Genomic DNA, 7,578 nt, shown 5'->3' with positions numbered 1-7,578 from the left:
AATGCAAAAGGGCAAAATGGTTGCCTGAGGAAGCCTTACAAATAGCTATGAAAAGAAGAGAAGCAACAGGCAAAGGAGAAAAGGAAAGATATACCCATTTGAATGCAGAGTTCCAAAGAAGAGCAAGGAGAGATAAGTAAGTATTCCTCAGTGATCAATGCAAAGAAATAGAGGAAAACAACAGAATCAGAAAGACTAGAGATCTCTTCAAGAAAATTAGAGATATCAAGGGAACATTTCATGCAAAGATGGGCACAATAAAGGACAGAAATGGTATGGACCTAACAGAAGCAGAAGCTATTAAGAAGAGGTGGCAAGAATACACAGAAGAACTATACAAAATAGATCTTCACAACCCAGATAATCACGATGGCCTGATCACTCACCTAGAGCCAGACATCCTGGAATTCAAAGTCAAGTGGGTCTAAGGAAGCATCACTATGAACAAAGCTAGTGGAGGTGATGGAATTCCAGTTGACTTATTTCAAATCCTGAAAGATGATGCTGTGAAAGTGCTGCACTCAATATGCCAGCATATTTGGAAAACTCAGCAGTGGCCACAGGACTAGAAAAGGTCAGTGTTCATTTCAATCCCTAAGAAAGGCAATGCCAAAGAATGCTCAAACTACCGCACAATTTATGCTAGCAAAGTAATGCTCAAAATTCTCCAAGCCAGGCTTCAACAGTATGTGAACCATGAACTTCTAGATGTTCAAGCTGGATTTAGAAAAGGCAGAGGAATCAGAGATCAAATTGCCAACATCTGCTGGATCACCAAAAAAGCAAAAGAGTTCCAGAAAAACATCTGCTTTATTGACTGTGCCAAAGCCTTTGACTGTGTGAATCACAAAAAACTGTGGAAAATGGTTAAAGAGACGGCAACACTGGACCACCTGACCTGCCTCCTGAGAAATCTGTATGCAGCTCAAGAAGCAAGTTAGAACTGAACATGGAACAACAGACTGGTTCCAAATAGGGAAAGGAGTACATCAAGGCTGTATATTGTCATCCTGCTTATTTAACTTATATGCAGAGTACATCATGAGAAATGCTGGACTGGATGAAGCACGAGCTAGAATCAAGATTGCTGGGAGAAATATCAGTAACCTCAGATATGAGGATGACACCACCCTTATGGCAGAAAGCAAAAAAGAACTAAAGACCCTCTTGATGAAAGTGAAAGAGGAGAGTGAAAAAGTTGGCTTAAAATTCAACATTCAGAAAACTAAGAACATGGCATCCAGTCCCATCACTTCATGACAAATAGATGGGGAAACAGTGAAAATAGTGAGAGATTTTATTTTGGGGGGCTCCAAAATCACTGCAGATGGTGAGTGCAGCCATGAAATTAAAAGACACTTGTTCCTTGGAAGGAAAGTTATGACCAAGCTGGATGGCATATTAAAAAGCAGAGACATTACTTTGCCAACAAAGATCCATTTAGTCAAAGCTATGGTTTTTCCAGTAGTCATGTATGGATATGAGAGTTGGACTATAGAGAAAGCTGAGTACCAAAAAATTGATGCTTTTGAACTGTGGCGTTGGAGAAGACTCTTGAGAGTCCCTTGGACTGCAAGGAGATCCAACCAGTCCATCCTAAAGGAGATCAGCCCTGAGTGCTCATTGGAAGGACTGATGCTGAAGCTGAAACTCCAGTACTTTGGCCACCTGATGCAAAGAGCTGACTCACTGAAAAAGACCCTAATGCTGGGAAAGATTGAAGGTGGGAGGAGAAGGGGGCAACAGAGGATGAGATGGTTGGATAGCATCACCGACTCAATGGACATAAGTTTGAGTAAACTCCAGGAGTTGGTGTTGGACAGGGAGACCTGACATGCTGCAGTCCATGGGGTCACGAAGAGTCAGACACAATGGAGCAACTAAACTGAACTGAACTGATACGACTCTTTTGCAACGCTGAGGACTGTAGCCTGACATGCTCCTCTGTTAATGGGATTCTCCAGGCAAGAATACTGGAGTGGGTAGCCTTTTCCTTCTCCAGGGAATCTTCCCAACTCAGGTATCAAACCCATGTCTCCTGCATTCTCAGGTAGATTCTTTACTACTGAGCCACCAGGGAAGCCCCTTATTTCCTCAGACACATTCTTAAAGTAAAATTATTGAGTTCAAGAGTACTCGTACTTTACAATTTGATTACCAAGTTGCTCTCCAAAAGGGTTGAACTAATTTATGCTCCTCTAGGAGTCTATACGGAGAAGGCAATGACACCCCACTCCAGTACTCTTCCCTGGAAAATCCCATGGACGGAGCCTGGTGGGCTGCAGTCCATGGGGTCACGAACAGTTGGACACAACTGAGCGAATTCACTTTCACTTTTCACTTTCATGCACTGGAGAAGGAAATGGAAACCCACTCCAGTGTTCTTTCCTGGAGAATCCCAGGGACGGGGGAGCCTGGTGGGCTGCCATCTATGGGGTCGCACAGAGTCAGACACAACTGAAGCGACTTAGCAGCAGCAACAGCAGCAGGAGTCTATAAATAAAGTCCTAAATTTGAAGGTATTTGCCAAAAAAATTTTACTCCCACATCCCACCTCACTTTATTTCACTTTTTATGGAGATTGAAAGTAGACTCTCCCCTTGCTGGGGAAATTTTGGGGTGTTCTATAGGGGAGCAGTGTGGGCAAGATGCACTTCCTTCTGGGTGAATCCTGGAACAGGGTCTCAGGCAGTCACCTGTCCTCTGGGTGAAATATCCTGATTCATGGGCCACAGACAGCAGAGGAGGAGTTACAGCAAGGCAACTTTGTGTGATTCCCTTACACTCCAGACACTTCTGAAGAGCTGCTTGGGGAGGTGACCTACCAGGACCTCCCTCAAACTGTTCTGTGTTCTCCCACCTCCTGAGTCCCTCTCCTCTGCTGGCTAAGGTCAGGATCATCTCAAACAGCAAGAGAAAACAGCTCCTCTCCTTCCCGCGTCAAAATGGTAAGGATTTTTTTTTTCCTTTTTTTTTTTTTTTTTTTTTGGGGGGGGTGGTTTTTTTTTTAAAAAGACATTTATCAATTTTCAGTATCAAAACAGTTACACTATTGTTTTTTTTTTCTCCCAGTTGGTCCCCAAAGAGACCACACCAAAGGAGAGAACATTTTAAGCCAATTAAGCTGCAGGATGCGCACCTAACAGACCTCACTGAAACCTCATCAAAAAAGGGGGACTGAGTAGGGAAAGAAACTTGAAAAGATCAGCACACTGCTAGCCCACAGACTGTACAGAACTCTAATAGGCAGAGGGGTGACCAGTGTGCCTCAACCCCAAAGAAGCAAAGTTCCAAAATAATAGAAAAAATTTTAAAGTTTTGTACATACGCTTTTCAAGATTTCTCCAGCACTAACCGATACAAAGCACAATGAGAGGGCACTTTTTAGAGACAGCAGCTTCAGACCCAGAAAAGGGTAATGAGATGAGTTTCATATGGCTAAATCAGTGGCAAAACATAATTTTCTTTCCTTTCTTTCAAGGAGGCAGAAGAGCAAATAAGTGGTCACTTCAACATAAGGGGCACATGGTCCATTCTGTGAGCAGTTGGGAACAGGGTAGAGCTGGGACAAGGATTTGGTCTCAGAGGTTTCACCATCTTAATTGTTTGGTCACTTCTGATGAAAAAAAAAAAAAAAAAAGGTTGTCCAAAGATACCGTAAAGCTGAAAACCTGAACAGCACTTTTTTTTTTTTTGCTAACTCCTCCTGGAATCATCTTTCTGGTTTGGCAGGTGCTTTTTACAGAGCAATGAGGTTTCCCCAAATGGAGCCTTTCTCTGGGCTGCTAGCCTCTCAGTAAGGCAGGCCCAAACCTTTTCCCTTTCTCTCTGGAGAAGGCAATATGTATTAAGCTGAAATGTTACCTTCCAAAAATGAGAAAGGCATTAGACTGCTGCTTCAGAACTACAGAATTATCTGGAATGTTTTTTACAAATGGTTGTTACATCAACAACAAAAAAGGTCATTACAAAATGTGTACATCACAACATGCTTTTAAAGACACTTTGCACTGTGCTCACATTCCCTTAATCGTTGTTCCCAAAGGTGCTCAGCCTCTAGCCCAGCTGGAATCTCTGGGGAGAGGCAGAGACAGTTTGGCGAAAAGGACACAGGAGTAGGGGGGTGGGAGAGGTGGCGAAAGGAGAAAGCAGCCTTCCAGTTAAAGATCAGCCCTCAGTTTAAAGGTCAGCTTCGGGCAGGCTGGCCTCAGCTGAGTCGGGGTGAGAGGGAGGAGCAGCGGCAGGGCGGGACTGGGGTGCTCTACATCTCATTCAGGTCAAGCAGAGTCTGGTCCAGCATCCTTTGTGTACAGAGGTGCTCCTCTTTGGTGCATTTCAGTTTATCTTCCAAATCATCAATTGTCTTTTCCAGCTTGGCTACCGATCTCTCAGCAAACTCAGCACGGGTCTCTGCCTCCTTGAGTTTATCGGTAAGAATCTTTATCTCTTCCTCATATTTGTCTTCTTTTTGAGAGTACTTTTCTTCAGCAGCACTCAGACACTTCAGATTCTGGTCCATCAGTCTGATTTGCTCATCCATCTCTCGGCAACGGGACTCTGCCAGGCTCGCTCCTCTGTGCGCTCCAAGTCTCCCTCAATAATCACCAACTTGCGAGCCACCTCTTCGTACTTCCTGTCTGCCTCTTCTGCAATGTGCTTAGCTTCTTTGAGTTGGATTTCCTGGAGTTCCATTTTTTCTTCATCTTTTAAGGCTCGGTTTTCAATAACCTTCATACCTCTCTCGCTCTCATCAGCAGGTTTCTCAGCTTCCTCCAGGTTTTGCAGGGCAGTGGCCAGGCGCTCTTGAGCTCGGTCCAGCTCCTCTTCAACCAGCTGGATCCTACGGTTCAAGGAGGCCACCTCAGCCTCAGCCTGTTCTCGGGCCCGTCTTTCTCCCTCCACTTCCCGCAGGAGGCGCTCGGCCCTCTCCTCTGCATCATCGGCCTGCTGCTGCAGAACCTGGATCTTGTGCTTCACCGCCTCTATGGTGGTGATCCCGGCCATGGTCCCCACCCAGCTCCTGCTTGCCTTCGGGTTCCTGCCTCCTCCGCTCGGCGTTGCAGCCGCTTCTCCAAGGATTTAAATCAGAATCTAGTTTTGGCAAATGTGCAGTGAGATAGGAGAGCTCTTATGTTACTGGTGGGAGTGTGAATCCAAAGCCAGAGAAATGTTCACACCCTTTTCCCTCAGGAATTCTACTCCTCAGGATCTGCCCTAAGGGAATACCCAGGTGCTGTCGTAGGTTTCATGTATGAGGATGCTCACTCCAGCATTATTCATAGTAGCAACAAATTTAGAAACTACAAAAATATCCGATGATAATGAATTGGTTACACAAATCCAAAAAAATCGAATACTGAACAGCCATTCCATATCATGTTTTTGAAGAATATTTAACGACATAGGAAAAGACTTAACACATGAAATGAAAAAAGGGAGAGCTGCCAAGTTATAGCTACATGATGTTTTCAGCACTGTTAAAACGCAGGTAAGGAGACTTGAAGGTTACTCACTAAAACATTTACAATGGTTTATCCAGATTAGATGTGGTTATAATTATCTTCTTCACTCGTCTATGCATTTCTCAAATTTTCTTTAAGAAGTATACATTATTTTTAAATTGGAAAAAAATATTAAGTCCTACCAGTGTCCAAGGCTCAGTTGAAATTATACTTTTTTCCTGGAAACTCTCCCAGTGGGTGTGACAAGCATTTCAAAGATGTGGCCATTAACATGATAAGTTCCTGTACCTGTCAGCTCTATTCATTGAACCTTAGACCTTGCACTTCCTTTGTGGCACTCATCTCCGACTCTCTTGCTTTATGGCTACTTAATAAAGTAGTCCTGTCCTGCTGCCCTGTACCCAGCCTGAGGTCCAGATGGCAACACAAGGGACAGAGACAAAGATTCTGTTTTTGTCCTGTCTTTCTAGGGCACAGGACAGTAAATGTTTATTAAATTTGTTGAATGGGATCAGTCAGATTGTCCAGAAAACAAGAAATTCTACTTGTATTCAGAAGACCTAGGTCAGCAGAGCTCACATTCAAAACTTGGATCAAGACCTCTGCTCTGACCATGGCCTGTAAGAAAGGGCTTGGTCAGCTTCTGAGTATCCACACCAACAACAGACCACCCCGTGCTCACTGCCCCTTGGTCACACTTGCCATGCCCCTCCATCTCTGGGCCATGCCATGCTCCTTTCAACCGAAGGACCTTCACACCTGTTCCCTTGGCATATTCTTTTGTCCCCTTCTAGCTTTCGATATTTGTGTGAACTTTGGCTTTATGCTTGTCTCTTTTGCTTCATCAGAATTGCCAGAAAGCTGGGTCTGTCTTGATTACTGACAGCTGATCCCAGCCTCTAGCACAGAGTCTGGCACCATCAGGGGCTGAGTGAATGAAAGGGGACAGATAACATGGGAAGGACCTGGCACTTACTAGGCATATTTTTCCATTTTCCTCCTTCCCCAGATCCTAGAGTTGATCCAACTCCCTGAATTCAAACTGACAATGTAGCATCAGAGTTTCAGAACCAGCCAAGACACAGGGAGGCCAAGAGCCTCATGGGGCACACAGGTGGCGTCCAGAGCCCCGGCTCCTGACTCCTGGCACAGTGCTCCAAAGAACTGATCCGTGGGGTTGGACGCAACCCCAGACTGGGCTCTGTTTTTCTACTTCCCAAATCCCTTCCAGGGAACAAGTCCTGATACAGTAGATGAGGTGAATAAAGTCTTTCATGCCACTATTTTTCATCAGGGCAGGGAATCCAGAGCCTTGGGCCGTTTGGATCTAGTTCAGTGTAACAACAATAATTCCTTGCATCTTCACACTGTATCGTCATCTCCAAAGCACTATTGTTCTCTTAGTCTAGCTTCACAGAAATCCTGTGAGGCTGGACAAGCAGCTCATTAACCCATGTAACATATGAGAAACAAGAAGCCCAGAGAGGCATGTCAACTTGCCCAAAGCCACACCGCTGGTTAGTGGAAGAGCCAAGCCTGGAAGCCAGGCTTCCGATTACTAGTCTAAACTCTTCCAGTATTTCCAGCATTTAGCCATGACCCTCAAATCTTTGTTTCTTATAGTACTTTTGAGTCAGTGGCATCTCAGCATAGTTAGTGATGTGATAAATAGCTGAGGGAGGAGCTGATGGGGTGATGGGGGTGGCTGTTGTCACCAGGCCCTGGTGTCCATCACCCAATCACGTGGTCTGGGCCTTACTGCTTAAAGTTCCTTTCCTAGCCACTCTGTTTCGATCCTGACTTTAAGAGGAAAATAGACCCTGTATTCTTCCTTCAGACACAGCCCCTGCAAAACAGCCAGGACTGACATGGGGGACCCCAGGAGTGTTTGTGATGGAATCAGAACCAGGGATTATGTGTACAGGAGAGGAAAGTGTAGACACTTTCTGGTTGACAAGAACTTGGGCTGTGAAAGAGAGGAGAGAAAAAGAGGGGCTAGGGGTAGAATTCAGAACTCTAAGAAACTTACATAGAAATCATTCAGAACAAAGAATGATAAGGAATTCCCTGGTTGGTTCCCTTCTTTCAGTGATTAGGACTCCATGCTTCTGCTGTA

General features: G+C 44.8%; 1 pseudogene; it reads right to left on the bottom strand.

Moving 5' to 3' along the window:
- Positions 1-3,065: 3,065 nt before the first annotated feature.
- LOC120852745 lies at positions 3,066-5,067 on the bottom strand (annotated as a pseudogene).
- Between the last annotated feature and the right edge of the window lie 2,511 nt (positions 5,068-7,578).

The sequence above is a fragment of the Oryx dammah genome, unplaced genomic scaffold (genome assembly GCF_014754425.2).
Source record: "Oryx dammah isolate SB20612 unplaced genomic scaffold, SCBI_Odam_1.1 HiC_scaffold_1, whole genome shotgun sequence".
Taxonomy (NCBI): Eukaryota; Metazoa; Chordata; class Mammalia; order Artiodactyla; family Bovidae; genus Oryx; species Oryx dammah.
The sequence above is the reverse complement of the archived record's forward strand: the minus strand, read 5'-3'. Positions and strand labels throughout refer to the sequence as shown.